General features: G+C 46.9%; 1 pseudogene; it reads left to right on the top strand.

Annotated features, from left to right (window-relative positions):
- Window positions 1-18,182, top strand: part of LOC129398781 (olfactory receptor 7A10-like) — a 56,067-nt pseudogene extending 37,885 nt beyond the window's left edge.
- The last annotated feature ends 203 nt before the right edge of the window (window positions 18,183-18,385 follow it).

Genomic DNA, 18,385 nt, shown 5'->3' with positions numbered 1-18,385 from the left:
TATGACAAGGCCAGAAAGGTCAGGTCAGGGCCTGGGGAGGTAGGTCAGGAGGTGGGTACCATACCTTGCACGTGCAAAGACCGAGTTTTGATCATGGCACCACATGTTCCCCACACACAGGTGTGGCCCTAGGAGCCCTCAGGACCTCAAGGCCTGAGCAACCAACTCTACCGGGAGAGTTCCTCAAACCCCTGAGCACTGCTTAGGAGTTTGACCCTCCCTCTAAAAAAAAGGATGCTAGTGGGATGCACCCAGAGCCTGTGTTCCACTGACCCCCTGCGTCCCCCAGGTGAAACTGACCTCACGGTCCAGGGAGAAGCCAGAAATCTGGTACAGCTACTTCAGAAGAGGGAAAATGGTCACTCAGAGCTTGGGACACTGGCTGACCAGGAGGAGAGAGGCTGGCTCACAGGAGAGGGCGGGGACCCAAAGGCATGGTGGGAGTTTTAGGGACCTGCATGATGGAAGGACCCACAGGCTCCCCCAGGGACAAGGTGCTGCCTGACTGAGGACTGAGCAATGACTGGGGTTAGTAACTGGGAACAGGGACAAATGTGCTAGCGGCAGGAGCAGGCCCTGCAGAATATCAGAGATGATAGAGGTTAAGTTGGACTTTTTTTTTAAGTGTGTGTGAGTGAAGCAAGATCATTTTCTTTTTTCGTTTTCTTTTTGGGCTATACCTGTGATTCTCAGGGCTGATTCCTGGCTCTGCATCTTGGAATTACTCCTGGCTGTGCTCAGAGGAACCCTACAGGATGCAGGGAATCAAACCCAGTCTGCTGTGTACAAGGCCAGCGTACTCCCCACAGTACCATCGCGCGGGCCCCAACAAGATAGTTTTTATACAAACTTACATAGAAATATTTGTTTATTTTTTTTTCAATTTTTATAAAAACACTGTGAGAGCAGTTACAGAGTTTTTGGTTTAAGTCTTGGTCATACAATGATGAAACACCCGACGCTTCACAAGTGCACATTTTACACATCAAATACCCCAGTATCCCCCCTTTCCCAGACCCTCCCCCTGCCTGAGTGGCATTCAATTTCCATGATACTTTCTCTCTACTTTGACCACATTTAATGTTTCGACACCAAACCCACCATTATTATTTGGGATTTTACCCCCACACTCAGATCTGATGAAAAGGCAACATTAGACAATTTGTTTCCTATTGCTGATTATGAATTGCATATGATGATGTGGGACTGCTATTGCAGTCGCAAGATTTTGGAATTCTGAAGTTTTAATTAAATCTAGAGAGATTTCTGCTAAAAGCCACTGTGTTCCAAGCTTTGTTTCTGAGTCCTTGGGATCATGGCTGAAAAGAAGCTCAATCACTAGCCAGATGGCTCGTTTGTGGGTGGCAACTTGGGGTCTCATAGAGACGGGGGGGGGGTTGGGGATGGACTGGCTCTGCCCCCATCCCATGAGGTCCCACATTCCTCATCACTGCTGGCCCCACCCTGGTTGTCCCTAGGTCTCTGGAAGATGGTGGCGGCAACTGAGTCTCCAGAGGAAACAGGCCAAGGCACAAAACCCATTCCCACCTGGGGTGGTTCAGTGCCAGAAGCCTAATGCGTACTCCTGACACATTTCCTCTAAAAGCCACTGGGTTCTGAACTTTGTTTTTGAGTTTCTGAGATCATGGCCAATAAGCAGCTTGATGAGCAGCCAGGGGCCTCATTCGTGGAAACACCCACAGCGCCATCTCGTGGCTTTTCTGCGGAACTGACACGGACCGATTTTCCCAAGTTTAAGATTTCCAGCCCTTTGCTTTGCTTTAGTGTTAGGTATACGATCATTAAGGATCAAGCCAGCCATTTGGGCTGCTGCAGAGGGAACAGAGCAGTTAGGGCTCTTGCCTGCAGTCACAGGACCCCGGTTCTTTCTTTGACTCCCCACAGTCCCAAACAGACTCTCCATGCAGGACTGATTACTGAGAAAGAGCCAGGAGAATCCCTGAGTGTTGCTGGCCTTTTGCCCCCCAAACCATGAACAAATCAAATACAAGCAAAACAGCGTCAGAGCCTTGATGGCGGATTCCCTCACCCCAACTTGCGGTGTTCTGAGTTGTATCTTGCTCTATTCATGCCTCCTCTTCCTTGTAGAGGAGCGTTAGGCCACCCTCAGAACGTGAGGTGGTGGTATGTGGGGTTGACTATAACAGGAAGCCTTTCCAAAGGGCTGAGTCATACAGAGCAAAGCGGGTTCAGAACTCTTCTTGTTCAAAGTGAAGAGAACAACAAGATTACTTGCCCTGGTCATGGATGACTAGATTCAATCCCAGGTACTCAATGCTCACCAGAACCCTACGGGTCCACACAAAAGCTCCCCCCCAAAATCCTCAGTGCCGGAGCTAAAGTACAGTGGGTAGAGCATTTGCCTTGCACACAGCTGACCCGGGTTCAATCCCCGCCATCCCATAGGGACCCCCAAGCACCACCAGGAGTCATTCCTGAGTGCAGAGCCTGGAGTAACCCTTGAGCATCGCTGGATGTAACCAAAAAGAAAAAAATCCTAGACAGAAGTGATGTATTTAGAATTTCCTCTGTCTCTCTGTTCATTCTCAGGCAGTTGGCTCTCGAGCACTGCTCACTGGGTGCCCCTCCACGCTGAGTTTGAGTGAGGTGAGCCCCAGGCAGCACGGACACCTGAACAGAGTTCACCAGTTTATTCTTTGACTCGAGGCCAGGCAGGGCACGGGCAGGGCCGGAAGTTGCTGGACTCTTTCATCTCTTCCAGCCCTTGGCAGGTGTAAGCGAGTTGAATCCACCAGAGGCGGCTTCCTCTGGCACACGGATCCTTCAAGAGTGAAGACAGCACCACTGAGATCCAGGATAAACCCTGACCCCTACTCCACCTTAGCCAGTCCACATCCCCTTATCTGGCCCGGTGATTCAGGGGAGGGGGTCGGAGGCAGGGGTGTGGCAGCCTCCGGAGTTGGACTGAGGCTGTTGGGGGCACACAGCTCTGACCAGGGGCCCCAAGCCTTTTGGGGTCCGACTTTGGTCCTTCACTCAGGGACCACCGCATCTGTCCAGCTCCCTCAAATGTCAGGAGAAGCCAATGAGCAGTCTCTGTCGAACAGGAGGGAATCTAGTGGTCAAGAAGGAGGTCCGGAAGCACCAGAGTTTTGGGGGGACAGGGCAGGAGGCAGGTTAAGGGGGGCCTGTACCAGCTCCGAGCTGGAAGTTCTCTGTTTGGGGTACAGGGGTGCTAAACTTCTAGCTAAACTTTTGGTGTGCCCCACAAGAGAGGAGGGAAGAGGTTTGGGATCTCCCTGGGGGCTGAATAAGGAAGGAGATTCCTCTTGTCTGACCGTCTGACCTTGAGGAGTTACAGTAGATAAATGGGGCGACTTGAGTCTCAGCTTCATTAGAGCCCACGTGGGGCCGTCCCATCTGTCCCCCACTTCGCAATCCCTGAGACTCTCAGCTACCTAAGCAGAGGGGCCCCAGCTGGAAGCGAACTTCTGCCTTGTTGAGCACTGCAGGACGCTTCCCTGGTGGCGCTGAATTCCAGAAGGGTCTCGGCCTGGCCCTTCCGGAATTGCGGGGCTGTGGGCAGGGTGGGACAGGGGCGCGGGGATCCCCCTTAACCTTTCCGCCCCATGGTCTGTGGACCGGGCAGTCGTACTGGGGGACCCAGAGCACGGTCCCCATATCTGATTGGGGCCCAGTCTGGCCCGCGGGCCACCGCAAGTGCAGCACATGACCCTCACCTGAGGTCGCGTCCAGCCAGGCAGCAGAGTTCAGGCAGAAGCAGGTGTAGGTCTGCCAGGCGCCTGCCCTCAGCAGGTACAGGAAGGTCAGCTGCACGCCGCTCACTGGGCGCCGTCCCCGTCCACGTTGGAGAACTGCAGGTGCACTGGTAGGAATCGGGGGCCAGCGGAACGCCAGGGGCAGGCCGGCCAGCCCCAGCAATTTCTCCCGTTTGTACTTAGTTTTGTTTTTGCACACCCGGCGGTGCTCAGGGTTCACTCCTCGAGGGGTTCAGGGGTACCCATGGGGTACCAGGGAGCGAACCCTGGTTGACGCGTGCAAAGCCAGCGCTGTCCCCGTTGGATATTGCTGTGGCCCCGCTGAGCCTCTTTCCCTCTGGAGACACCTGTGCTCTCTCTCCGCAGCGCGTGCTTCTCTCTAAACCTTTCTAAGTAAATGTCTATAAAAACTCTTGTTGGTACCGGGACGCCAGACAGAGAAGGTGCAGAGTCCCCGCCTTCTCCAGATGGAGTCCTGGCGACACTGAGTTCTACTAACACGGCTACAATTTGTGGGACTGGGATATTTGTCCAAACCGGGCAGCCGCTTATGCAGCCACGTAACCTTTCTTGGTATCCAAAGAAAACACTCAGGAATGACTCCGCCGCACCTAAGCAGCCATTATACCAGAGGCACAGAAACCCAGAGGCTGCTGGTAGCTACACTCGAGTCTTTGAACTTAACTATGGTCCTGTGCAGCCCTGGAAGGGAAAGGGTTTTTGTCCTCATCCTTTTCCCTTCTCGGCAGCATGGCGACCACCACCGTTTAGTGCCACATGGACAGAGAGGTAGGACCTTGCAATAATGGGACGCATGGGGAATCTCGCGATGGGGGTGGGGGTTGCAGAACCAACCCTGTTTCCTGCCCAAATGAGACCCCATGGCCTCCCACGAACAGCTCCCCCACTCCTGAACAGCCATGATCTCAGAGGCACACAAACCAATCTTGGAATGCAGCGGCTGCTGGCAGAAATACCTCTGAACTTAATACCTGAATCCCAAAACTTGGTGGCCAATTTCACGACCTTGCAACATCATATGCTCATTGTTATCAACAATAGAAAATATACTATCTAATGATGCCATTCTGACAGGTCTGACTGTTGGGGGAAAAACTGCAAATAATGATAGTGAGTTTTCGGTCAAAAATTGAATGTTATCATAGCAATGAGAGAGCTAATTGAAAATCATCTGCCACACAGGCAGAGGGAAAGAGGGAGGGAGGGTCTCTGGGGTTCTTGGTGGTGGATCATGTGCACTGGTGAAGGGATGGGTGTTTGATCATTGTATGACTGAGACTTGAAAAAAAAATAATATGTTAATTTCCATGTTGATCCACTTAAAAAAATCTGGAAATAAAAGACAAGCTACCAATAAAGGTTAAAAAAAAACTCTTGTCGGAGCCTGAGTGATGGTACAGCGAGGAGGGTGCTGGCCTTGCACACAGCAGATTCAGGTTTAATTCCTGGAATCTTATAGGGTTCCCCTGAGTACAGTCAGGAAACATTCCAGTATGCAGATTCAGAAATTATCCCTAAGCATTGCGGGTGTAGCCCAGAAAGAAAAAACATAGAAAATGATCTTGCTTCACACACACACACACACACACACACACAAACACACAAACACTTTTTTTTAAAAAAAATCCAGCTGAACCTCTCGACTCTGAGCTTCTGCAAAGTCTGTTCCTGCTGGTGCTTTGGGGACCGCATGGATTTCAGGGGATCAAAAGCTCGTCACCAGCGTGTAAGGCCAGTGCCCTACCCGATGTGCTGTCTTTCCAACAAGTCCTTGCCTTCTATCTTTTATGTTTATCCTTTTTCTTTTTTGTCTACCGTTCTAACTCTGATTTAGGACTGATGTCTTTCTGCTGTCTGGTCTTGGGCAGATTTAGGCTCCAACCCCATCTTCCAACCCCGCCCATGAAGACCATCTGTGGGAGTCGATGTGGAGGTCTCATTCTGTTCAGCAGGGAGAACCCTTCGTAGGGCGCAGCCGAAAGAACAGACGAAGAGCCCGGAGGAGGGAGAAAAGGCATGTATTCTATGACAGTTACAGTATTTATACCTCCCTGTTGGGAGGAGGTGGTGCCAGGACCCCCAATAGAAATGCAGGGTGTGGCCCGGGATTTAGCTAGTAAAAAACAAATGCTGATAGGATAAGATCAGTAAGATTAGGATTGGCAACCTTTGCTAGGTGTGGCATGGGGTTAGCTAGTGATTAAACAAATAGTGACAGGATAAGATCAGTAAGGTAAAATGGCTCCCTACAACCATCTGCTCAACATTCCCTTCTAGGTGCACCCAAACACCCAGATGACCCTGTATTGAAGAGTCAGAACAGAAGCTAAGCTTCTTTCCCTGTGATCATCTGAGAGCTCATTCAAGTTTGCACAGTGGGGAGACAACACTCTGGGGTTTGCTCCATTCCTATACCACTGTGTTCAGAAACTTTTCTTTTTCTAGAAGTCCCTCAAGGTAATCTGGAGGGATGTCATCGATGCTCTGAACTGTTATTTGACTGAAAAACTCTTTAGTCCGCATTCAAATCTACATTCTAAGTGAACTGTGTAGAGTATTCTTGGTTAGACATATTCTGCTTTCAGCACTGTTTTATACCACACCACCACCCCGCCTTCTGATCTATAGTTTCTTGAGAACTCTGCTGGCAGTCTCGTGCGGGTTCTTGAGAATTCTGCTGGTGCTCATGGGGGTTCTCTTAAGCAAAGAATACTTTTCTGTTGCTGCTTTTAGGGTTTGCTTTTTATCTTTGCTTTTGGCCATTGTATGCTAGTATATCTTGGTGGTTCTGATTGGGTCTCTTCTATTTGGAGCTCTTTGAATCTCTTATTTCTGGGTGTCCAACTCCTGTCTCAGCTTGGAGAAGTTCTTAGCTATTATTTTCTCCTTTTATGTTTTGTTTTTCTTTTTGTTTTGGGGCCACACCCAGTGATGCTGAAGCTTCACTCCTGACTCTACTCAAGAATCACTCCTGTAGGTACTCAGGGGACCCTATGGGATGTCAGGGATAAAACTTGGGTTGGCGTCATGCAAAGCAAGTGCTTTTCCTGCTATACTATCTCTCCAGCCCCTCTTATTTTCTTTAATAAGAACTCGGGGTGGGGGAGCTGGAGCGATAGCACAATGGGTAGGGCATTTGCCTTGCACACAGCCGACCCAGGTTCAATTCTCAGCATACCATATAGTCCCCCCAGCCCACCATGAGGAATTCCTGAGTGAAAAGCCAGAAGTATCCCTTAAGCGTCACCGGATGTGACCCAAAAAGAAAAAAATCTTGTCTATTATCAATAATGTTGCAATGAACATGATTGTGTATATTCCTTTCAGATTAATATGTTGGGATTCTTGGATTAGGTGCCTTGGAATGGAATCAGGGCTCATATGGAAGTTCCTATTTTAAATGTTTTGAGAAATCACCAAAACATTTCCCAAGGAAAATGAATCAGACAATCCCACCAGCATTGAATGAGCATTCCTTTCTTAAATTTGCTTTTGGGGTCATACACAGCAGTATTCAGGGCTTTCTCCTGGTTCTGTGCTCAGGGGGACTTTCTGGGGTGCCGGGAATCAAACCAGTGCCAGTCACATGCAAGGCAAGAGCCCTGCCCTGCTGTACTGTCACTTCAACCTAGTTTATGTTCTGATTTTGAGTTAAGTTTTCTTTTATTGTTTTTTTTTTTAAAGGAAGGTCAGCATGGTGCTCGGCGGCATTATTATTATTATTATTATTTTGCTTTTTGGGTCACACCCAGCGATGCTCAGGGATTACTCCTGGGTTTGCACTCAGGAATTACTCCTGGCGGTGCTTGGAGGACCATATGGGATGCCACGGATCAAACCTGGGTCGGCCACGTGCAAGGCAAACGCCCTACTTGCTGTGCTATCGCTCAGGCCCCTAGCATTATTTTTTTTTTATTGCTTTTGGGGTCACACCCGGCGATGCACAGGGGTTATTACTGGCTCATGCACTCAGGGATTACTCCTGGCTTTGTAGTGTTCAGGTTAACTCCTGACTCTGTACTGATGGATCATTTCTGTCAGGCTCAGGGAGCCCTATGGGATGCCAGAGACTGAACCTGGGTTGGCTTTATGCAATCAAGAACCCTACTCTTCTGTAATATATATCGTTCATATTAGTTTCTGGGTTTGTTTTTTTTTGGGGGGGGGGTTTTGGGTCACACCCGGCGATGTACAGGGGTGACTCCTGGCTCATGCACTCAGGAATTACTCCTGGCGGTGCTCGGGGGACCATATGGGATGCTGGGAATCGAACTCGGGTTGGCCGCATGCAAGGCAAACACCCTACCCGCTCTGCTATCACTCCAGCCCAAGTTTCTGTTTTTTTTTTTTAATAAAAACAACTTGGATAAATTTTTTGTATTGGGCCACAAGCTGTGATGATAGAGCTTACTTCTGGCTCTGAGCTCAGGGATCACTCCTGCTGGGGCTCAGGGGTCTATAGAGGGTGCTGGGAACTGAACTCAGGTCAGCTGTATGTAAGGCAAAAGCACAACCCAATGTAATATTGCTCTGACACCATAACTTTATCCATCAACTGTTATTGGATATTTGGGTGTTTCCATATCCTGGCTCTTCATTTACCTCAAAATAAGTCAGCTAAACAAAACAAGTTAGCCAAAAGACAAACCCTACTTATTGGTGCTGTATCAAATGAATACACTAGACATTTAAAGGGCACAAACGTGCCTACTGTTTGGGAGGTGTAAGTTTGAAAATAAGTCAGGGAAATTGTACAGTGTCAATTGTAGAACAGGGTTCCCACTGAGGGTCCAAAGAAAGAAAACTTGGGGCTGGAGATATAGCACAGCGGTTAGGGCATTTGCCTTGCACGCAGCCGACCCGGGTTTGATTCCCAGCATCCCATATGGTCCCCCGAGCATCGCCATGAATAATTCCTGAGTGCAAAGATCAGGAGTAACCTCTATGCATAGTATGGGGTGACCGAAAAAGATAAAAAAAGAAAGAAGAAAAGAATTTGATATTTGAAAATAATGACTTATCAAATTACAACGTTGAACTTGTGAGTATGAAACTCATAGCTGTGTAAAACTATTGACAAGGCAGGAACTGTGGTACTGCGGTTCATCTCATAGAAACAGTTATTCTTCTTGTAGAAGAGCAGAGTTTGAGTTTCTGGGGGTACCAGGATTGTGTCCATCAGAAATCAGTGCTTCGAAGGCCCACAGGTGTCCTCTACATTTGGAAAATAGGGGAGGGATGGACACTAGTGAAGGGATTGGCATTGGAACATTGGATGCCTGAAACTCAATCATGAATAACTTGGTAACTTTATAATTCAGGTTATTTCCACATTTTTTTCTTTTCTTTTGGGGTCACACCTGGTGATGTACAGCGGTTACTCCTGGCTCCACAGTCAGGACCTACTCCTGGCAGTGCTCAGGGGACCATATGGGATGCTTGGAATTGAATCCAGGTCTGCCGCTGCAAGACAGATTCCATACCCGCTGCGCTATTGCTCCAGCGCAGTGATTAAGTTTTTAAAAATTTTGGTTTTTTTTCTATTGAGCCACATCTGGAGATGCTCAGGGGTAGGTTCCATAAGGATTTGCACTCAGAAATTACTCCTGGCAGTGCTCAGAGAACACTATGAATCTTGGGGATCAAACTCTGGTGGGAACATGCAAGGCAAGTGCCCTACCCACTTCTCTATCATTCCAACCCTCCCCAATATAATTTTAAGACAACGGGAGGAATGGTGTTAGTAATTGAAAACTCTGTCAGGTGAGAAAAAGTGCAGATCAGGATAGAGGAAGGATTTCTATACATAGTCCCACTTCAGTTCTATCCCCTGGGACTTGAGGTTATTAAGAAAAAAAAAATGATTCTCCCTTTCTCAGTAGGCTAATTTCTCCCATGTACTCTCATCCTTAGAGACTGGAGTAACCAGTGGGAAATGAGTGTAATGAGAATAGGTAAATATTACAGGGAGATGTAAATATTTCTCTGCCTCAGTCCCTCAATATGCCCCACACTGGGTGAACAGTCTTTGGCTTCTTAAGTCTGGCTCATAACCAGACCAGCAGTTCGCTCCTTCTTTTCTTCCTCCAGGACCTTATCAGAAATCAGGGCTTGATTCTCCACCAGTCGCCATTTAGGGAGGAAATCAGACATTTCTGCTGAGTCTTTTTTCTCAAGCACCCAACCCAGTAAGTATCAGACCCCCGTTGGGGGTCACAGATAAAAATTGGAGACAACTAGAAGCTGGAGCAATAACATATTGGAGAGGGCACTTGCATTTCACACAATCACCTGGGTTTGATTCCTGGTATCTCTTATGTTCCCCTGAGCACTTCTGGGAGTGATCCCTGAACGCAGAGCCAGGGGTAAGTTCTGAGCACTGTTGGGTTTGTCTAAAAATAAATATATAAATAAAAATGGAGAGAAGGAAAACAGACCACTTACAACTAGACACTCGCCTTTGGCTCAGACTTCGTTTCTTTGCATGAGTTGGCTTAGCAAATGGATTTCTACTTCCTTTCTTTCTTGGCTCTGTGAAGGAGGGAAGTGTTCCCCGGACTGAGTGATGGAACAATCATCAGTGACAGTAATGTGAATGATGCTGGGGCCAGTGGGGTTGAAAAGAGGAAGGAGTGGGAGTGGATGAGTTTACCATAGTAATTGACTCTATCTTGGAATTGGGCTATCCAACTGGGGAAAACCAAAGGAAGCTTTGCATGCTGGACGTTGAGGATCCAACCCTGTCACATGACATTTCCAGTACCATCAGGAGTAGTTGCTGGGCACCTACCATGTGTGGCCCCCCACAGGTCTAAATTTTGTGGGGGGTTTTGTTTTGCTTTGGTTTTGCTTTTTGAGAAACACCCAGCATTGCACAGTGATTACTCCTGGCTCATGCACTCAGGTATCACTCCTGGGGATGCTCTGGGAACCATATAGAATGCCGGGAATCGAACCTGGGTCAGCTGTGTGCAAGGGAAACACCCTACCAGCTGCACTATAGGTCCTGCCACAAAAGTAAATTTTAAGAAAGGGCTTGAGAGTGTGGAAGTCTAGGCAATATGGTTTGCATGTGTAGAACCTGGGAACATGTTCAGCACCCTATTGCTCCCCACACCCCAAGAGCAGACCAGAAGCTTCAACATCACAGGGAGTACTGCATCCTCTGGCCCTAGACCTTAACTATTTACTGGCCAAAGAGCAATGGGTGTGACACCTGAGCATTCCTTGGAATGGTAGTCCCCCCTCAATAAGACGTTAATTGATGGGAAGGGCCTATCTGTGTATATTTTTATTCCTTAGAAAGATTCATTCTAGACTGATACCCAATTTATAAAGGAAGGAAGGAAGGAAGGAAAGGAAGGAAGGAAGGAAGGAAGGAAGGAAGGAAGGAAGGAAGAAAGAAAGAAAGAAAGAAAGAAAGAAAGAAAGAAAGAAAGAAAGAAAGAAAGAAAGAAAGAAAGAAAGAAAGAAAGAAAGAAAGAAAGAAGGAAGGAAGGAAGGAAGGAAGAGGGTGGGAGGGAGGGAATAAGGAAGGAAGGAAGGAAGGAAGGAAGGAAGGAAGGAAGGAAGGAAGGAAGGAAGGAAGGAAGGAAGGAAGGAAGGAAGGAAGGAAGGAAGGAAGGAAGGAAAAGCAAAGTAAGATCCATTCTAGGGACTGGAGTGATAGTACAGTAGGTAGGGCATTTGCCTGGCACATGGCCAATCCATGTTCAATCCCCAGCATCTCATTTGGTCCCGTGAGTCCCACTAGGAATAATCCCTGAGCACAGAGCTCGGAGGAAGCCCTAAGCACCACCAGGTGTGACCCAGAAACCAAAACATAAAATATTTCTTGAAAGAGAAAGAGCCTTTCCAATAGATACAAAGATCAGGAAGAGAGGAAAACTCATGAAGAAAAAAATATCACACAGTTGAACTCACTTGACTTTTAAGTTGATCTCTTGAGATCTGAGAGTTGTAGGAAGTACAACTTCCTGGGGCGGGCGACTAGAGCGATAGTACAGTGGATAGAGTGTTTGCTTTCCACAGGGCCAATGAGGTTTGATCTCCAGCATCCCATATGGTCCCCCAAACCCACCAGGAGTGATCCCCAAGTGCTGAGCCAGTAGTAAGCCCTCAGCACCTTTGGGAGCAGCCCAAACGTTCTTTAAATAATGTAGCACTGTCATCCCGTTGTTCATCAATTTGTTCGAGAAGGCACCAGTAACGTCTCCATTGTGAGACTTGTTGTTACTGTTTTTGGCATATCGAATACTCTCAGTAGCTTGTCAGGCTCTCCGAGAGGGACAGAGGAATCAAACCCAGGTCGGCCGCATGTAAGGCAAACACCCTACTTACTGTACTATCACTCCAGCTCCTTTAAATAATAATAATGATAATAATAATATAATTATCTTTTTATCCTAGAAGATATGGATTCCCTTTATACAGGAGAATCATGGGTTCAGAGGTTGGAAAAACAAGATGAAATGTGTTGCATGAGCAGACCTGGAGAGATGCTGATAAATCCTCATCTCCAATCCTGCCTGGGACATGCGGTCATCTGGGTTGGGTGGGACAAGATCACACTTTTCTATTTTGTTTGCGGACCTAATTTTGATTCAAGATTTGTGTGTTTTTGTTGTTTTGTCTTGGGACAGGATCTTAGGGTCCATCATCCACCACACACACTGATGCATGGATTGAGGTCAGCATTTCCCCACTGGGTACAACCAGACACTCAGATGATCCTTCACTGAAGGCTCAGAGAGGACAGAAGGCTCGTTCTCTGTGGTCATCTGAGAGACCGTTCAAGGTCGCACAGGTAGGACATCACTATGGGACTTGCTGAGTTAATGTGTTCCTGAGTTAATGCGTGCAGTTCAGCAACTACTTAATATTCCCCAGTGCCACCTTCCCTTTCTAGAAGTTCTTTCAGTCTAACTTGGAGGACTGATTTGGTGAAAATGAATCCTCTTAACTGTTGTCTGATGAAAAGCTCTTTTATATTCTTCCAAATTCTTCATTCTACTTTAACTGAGTAAAGTATCCTTCTCTGGAGTTTCTTCGAATTTTGCACTTGTTTGTTGAGGGGCAAAACCCATCAGTGCTCATGGCTTCCTTCTGGCTCTGCACTCAGGAATTCCTCCTGGCTGGGCTTAGGGGACCTTACAGGGTGCCAGTGATTGAACCCGGTTTGGCTATGTGCAAGGCAAGAGCCCTCCCCGCTATACTATACCTCCAGTTCCTGCGTTCAGCACTTTTTATACCATGCCACTCCCTTAGTACTTACAGTTTCTAGAGAAATCTGCCAACAGTCTCATAGCGGGGACAGGGGGTGGGCACAGGTGATTTCCCTTAAATAAAGAATTTTTTTCTGCTTTAGGGTTCTCTCTTTATCTTTGATTTTGACTACTTTCACGTGTCTTGTGTCTGATTGAATTTCTTATATTCTAAGCTCTCTGAACCTCATTTTGGTTTGTTTTTATTTGGGGGTGTCACACCCAGTGTTGCTCAGGATTTACTCCTGGCATTGTAGTTTGGGATCAATCCAGGTGGATTCAGGAAACCATATGGGATGCTGTGGATCAAATCCAGGTTGGTTCTCATTCAGGGTAAATTCCCCACCTGATGTACCATCACTCTAGCCCTGAAGCTTTGATCCTCTGGATTCAGGGAGTCCAATTCCTTTCTCGGCCTGGAGAAGTTTGTGCTAGCTGTTTCTTTGAATAAGGACTCTGTTACTCTCCCTTTCTGCTTCCTCTGGAATCCCTGTACTGCAAACAGGTGTTGTCCTGTTGGGAGCCTGTGCTAGTTAGATATGAAGAAAGCTCTTGTTCTTGGAACGTGTTGTCTAATCGCTGGTTTATAGAAACCATTGTCTTGGGGTTATACAATCCAAGGGCTGACTTTCTTGTTTTTCTAGTGGGCTCTTTCTTCCTTCTTATGGCAGAACATGTTTCTAAGGTGTAACAATATATAACCAAGGAAAATATTGAAACAATGTAATTATAAAAAAATCATTGATGTCTAAAAGCCCAGTACATTCTAAACTTATGCATCCTGAACATTCCTGCATATTTTTCCAATGTATGCTTCCTTCTAGAGACCTATAAATGTCTGTTGCTTGTTCAATAGAGACGCTGCATGAGCATTGTTTGTCCAGCCCTCCTTACCCCGTTGCCCTTCTCCCTTCACCTTGGGGACCCTATTCGACTTAGCCGCGTGGGACACGGCATTGTACCATTGAGTCCATATCATTTTCTAGTCATCATTTTCAGTTCTCATTTTACCAATGATCTCTGTGTACTTTCCCATACTTTACCTACTGATTTGGGTTTTACCTTCTTCCACTCTGCCACGGTGCCCTTCTGATTTACCCCTCAGTTCTTACAAGCGGTGTTTGAGCTCTTTGATATCTGGCAGCTCTTCTCATATGCTCTCTATCTTTTGAAGTTCGCTTCCACTGACCTCATCTTCAGTGACACCCTGAGAACAGTGAGCTACAGAGCTCACTCTGTGCTGCTCATTCTTCCCCAGTTGTTTGTTCAGATCCATTAGTGTGGGTGAGTTTCTTGAGTGCTCCACAAGGAACAGCAGGCTGGGGACCTGTATTTACTCAACTGATATCTGTCAAATGACCGGAGGTGTTTGCTTCAACCTTGGAGAGCCCATGGGACTTGGAGAAAGCACTACCCTGTTCACTGTCTCCACAACACAACTTATGCATCATGGTCGTCTGTTCAGGGGTGCAGGCCTAGCTGAAAACTATTCACGACTTGCCTGCAAAGCATGCTATTGATGGGAATAACGAAGCCTAGGTTAAACATGATCACGTTAGGGCTAGAGCGATATTAGGGTGTTTGCCTTGCACACGGCAAACCTGGGTTCAATCCTCGGCATCCCATAAGGTCTCCTGAGCACCATCAGGAGTAATTCTTGAGTGCAGAGCCAGGAGTTACCCCTGAGCATCACAAAGTGTGACCCCAAATGCCAAAAAATGAAATTCGTGATCGTGTTATTTCCCTCTTTCCCCAAAGTTCCCTCCACCCCATGGACCAACACAATGACACACAGATCACAGATTTCAGACTTGATTCTTCTGGGCTCGTCGAACGAATGACCCAAGACTGCAGTCTGTCCTGTTTGGGGGTTTTCTCTCCATGTATCTGGTCGCTGTCCTGGGGAACCTGCTCATCATTCTGGCTGTCGCCTCCAACCCTCACCTGCACACCCCCATGTACTTCTTCCTCACCAACCTGTCTGCTGTGGATATCGGCTTTGTCTCCACCCTAGTCCCAAAGATGCTGCAGAACATCCAGACCCAGAGCAGGCGCATCCCCTGCACCTACTGCATCACGAAGATCTGTTTTGTCATGCTCTTTGCCATGCTTGACAACCTTCTCCTCACTGTCATGGCCTATGACCTCTTCGTGGCCATCTGCCACCCATTACACTACACTGTCATCATAAATCTTCGGCTCTGTAGGCTATTAGTAGTGGGGTCCTGGCTCACAGGGACCCTAGATTCTTTGTTGCAGAACTTCATCTGAAGCAGCTGTCGTTCTGCCTACGCGTGGAGATCCCACACTTTTTCTGCGAACTCAATCAGATGCTCCAACTTGTCTGCTCCGACACCTTCCTTAATAACGTGGTGATGTATATCGCAGCTTTCTTTCTGGGCTGTTGTATGAGCGTTTGTGCAGTCGGAGGCGCTGAGACAAGGAACACAGAAGAAATATATATAATGGAGGGTTCAGGTTCTCTCTGACTCTGTGACAAAGGTAGAGAGCCCTGTAATCTCCTTTTATTGATCATGGTATCCCTTAAGGGTGCAATACAGTGAAGTCACCAAAGGCATCAAAAGAAGTTACAGGAAGAACCTTGAGACAGCAGAATATGCATTGCTTTTCCTTGCATCCCCAGGCCAGTAATTTTGGCCTCTGGAAAGATACAAAACCAAAACCAAAACCTTTCTTGGGTGATAAGCACTTGAATTTACATCCCAAAGACAAGGCTGGGCCAGCACCTGAAATTTACATCCAAAGACAACTGGGCCAGCACCTGAAATCTACATCCCAAACTTTAGGCTGGGCCAGAGCCTGAAAGTTACAGGTGTCAAAGACCAGCCAGGCTTCTGTGAGAAAAGGAAAAACTGCCCCTTTCAATATATTAAAATTATTTACTGAAGGCAGCTTGAAGGGGGAAAATGTTCCTGTCTGTAGTACGGTACAGTCTACATGGGCTCACCCTGATAGCTCAGTCCAGCCCCAACACTGAGTGTTGGCCCCTTTGCTGGGGTTCTCTACTCCTACTGGAAGATTGTTTCCACCGTCCAGAAAATCCCATCAGCTCAGGGCAAGTATAAGGCTTTTTCCACCTGTGCGTCTCACCTCTCTGTGGTGTCCCTCTTGTACTCTAATGATCCTTGGAGTGTGTCTAGCTCTGTGGGCACCCACAGCTCCCACGCAACTTCAACGGCCTCGGACATGTACACGATGGTCACCCCCCATTCTGAACCCCTTCATCTACATTCTCAGGAACAAGGACATCAAGAGGGCCCTGAAAGTTCTCGTTGTAAAGAAGCTACACAAAGGACAGTTGACTCAGGGATGAAAGACTGTTCCTCACTGCAGAGGTCAAACCTCAGAAACTGTGCATTAGGAACTGGAACCATAGGACAGCGGGGAGGGCATTTTCCTCGCATGCAGCCAACCTGGGTTCAATTCCCGGGACCCCTTAGGGTCCTCTGAGCCCCACCAGGAAAGATCCCTGAAGACAGAGCCAGGAGCCAGCCCTGAGCTCCACCGGGTGTGTGGGACCAAAACCAAAACAAAAAAATTACTCTTGATCATTGAGGAAATAAGCTTGATCTTTACACTTACTGGAATTTTCTTTTGTCTGTTGCTCCACATCTCTATTCATTTTACAGACTTCAATCATTGTTCTCTTTGATAACCAACATTATTCCCTTCCTAGTTTCTACTCTTTTTTCCGATCTTCCTTTTCTTCTTTCCTCCCAGTTCTTCAACTTGAAGAGGAGGGCAGGTTAAGAGTCAAGAACTGAAGGGCAGGTTAAGGGTTAACCGCTGAAGTTGCCCTTTGTAACTACTTGACTGCTTTGAAAGATGTCTTCAGGACCTACTGCTGGGCAGGACTCTGTCACCAAATGGGCCAACAAACTGCCCCTAGGAACTGTAAACAAACCTCTGCTCAGAATGGTCAACAAATGTTGAAATTAGCATATTAAGTGAAATAGGTGTGGTTTTCCCTTTTGTATGGTTTTCCTATTGATCCAATACCTGTGATTTTCTTTGATATGTATGATTCTCCTTTGATTCAATACATGTAATTTTCCCCCAATATGTGTGATCCCCTTTGATATATACATGTGATTCCCTTTGATATGTGAGATTTTCATTTCTCCCCCAAAAGGGTATAAAAACAGCTAGCTTTTTGAGTTCGGGGCCTTCAGTTATGCCACGCTATTGAGGCACAATTGAAGGTCCTAATATAGCTATATTGGCTTAAATAAACCCCATGCATTTGCAGAAAGAGTTGTCTTGGTTTTGTTCTTTTGTCTCTCCGAGCCTCCCCCGGGCAGAGATCTGCCGCCCCTAACAAACTTTTTATCATTTTTTTCCAGTAAAAAATATTTGGAAATTACATCTACATAGTAAGACAGCATGGGTTTTATATGTATTATTTTTCTCCAATAACATCATGCCCAACTATTTTTTTAGTAGAAGAATTATCCTGAGTTTCAGTACTCTTTCTGAGCGAGAAATTACACTTGAGAGCTGAAGAGATAGTACAGTGGGTAGGGCACCTGCCTTGTATTTGTCCAACCCTGGTTCAATTCCGGCATCCCATATAGTCTCTGAGCACCACCAGGAGTAACTTCTGAGTGCAGAGCCTCAAGTAATCCCTGGCCACTGCCAGGTGTGAGCCCCCTCCAAAAGAGAAAAAGAAAAGAAAAGAAATTATACTTGATTCTCAAGGAAATAGAGGAAAATATCATAACATAGTTTTCTCTCTTGTGCCTGAAATTTTTGGCTTTGAACTTTAACTGCTTCTCCTGACCATGTAATCAATAAAGTGTAGTGTTTTACTTGGGTATTTGTTTGTTTGTTTGTTTGTTTGTTTGTTTGGGGCAGGCTGTGCTGCAGGTTTATTCTTGGCTCTGTATTCAAGAATCACTCCTGGTGATGCGTGGGGGACAATATTTGATGCCAGGGATGGAACTGGGATTAGCCGTATACAAGGCCGTTGCCTTAACCTCTGTACTATCCCTCTATCCCTAATGTTTATTATTTTTTGTTTATTTCTGCTGCACCCAGTGATGCTCAGGAGTTACTCCTAGATCTGCACTCAGGGACCACCCCTGGCAGTTCTGGGGATAATATGGGTTGCAAAAAATTGAACCCAGGTCAGCTTGCCTTGTGTGGGAGGCAAACTCCCTACCTGCTGTACCATCACTCTGCATCATCACATTTATGATATTGATATGCATAGTGATTGCCATCGAAGTGCCCAAGACCCTCCAAAAAAGACTTAATATCATTTCTAGCCCACCACTAACTCCCATCCTTTTCATACTTCAGTTTGATTGCCCCGTCTAA

The sequence above is a fragment of the Sorex araneus genome, chromosome 2 (genome assembly GCF_027595985.1).
Source record: "Sorex araneus isolate mSorAra2 chromosome 2, mSorAra2.pri, whole genome shotgun sequence".
NCBI classification, from domain to species: domain Eukaryota; kingdom Metazoa; phylum Chordata; class Mammalia; order Eulipotyphla; family Soricidae; genus Sorex; species Sorex araneus.
Note: the sequence above shows the minus strand (reverse complement) of the source record. Positions and strands in the feature narration are given on the sequence as shown.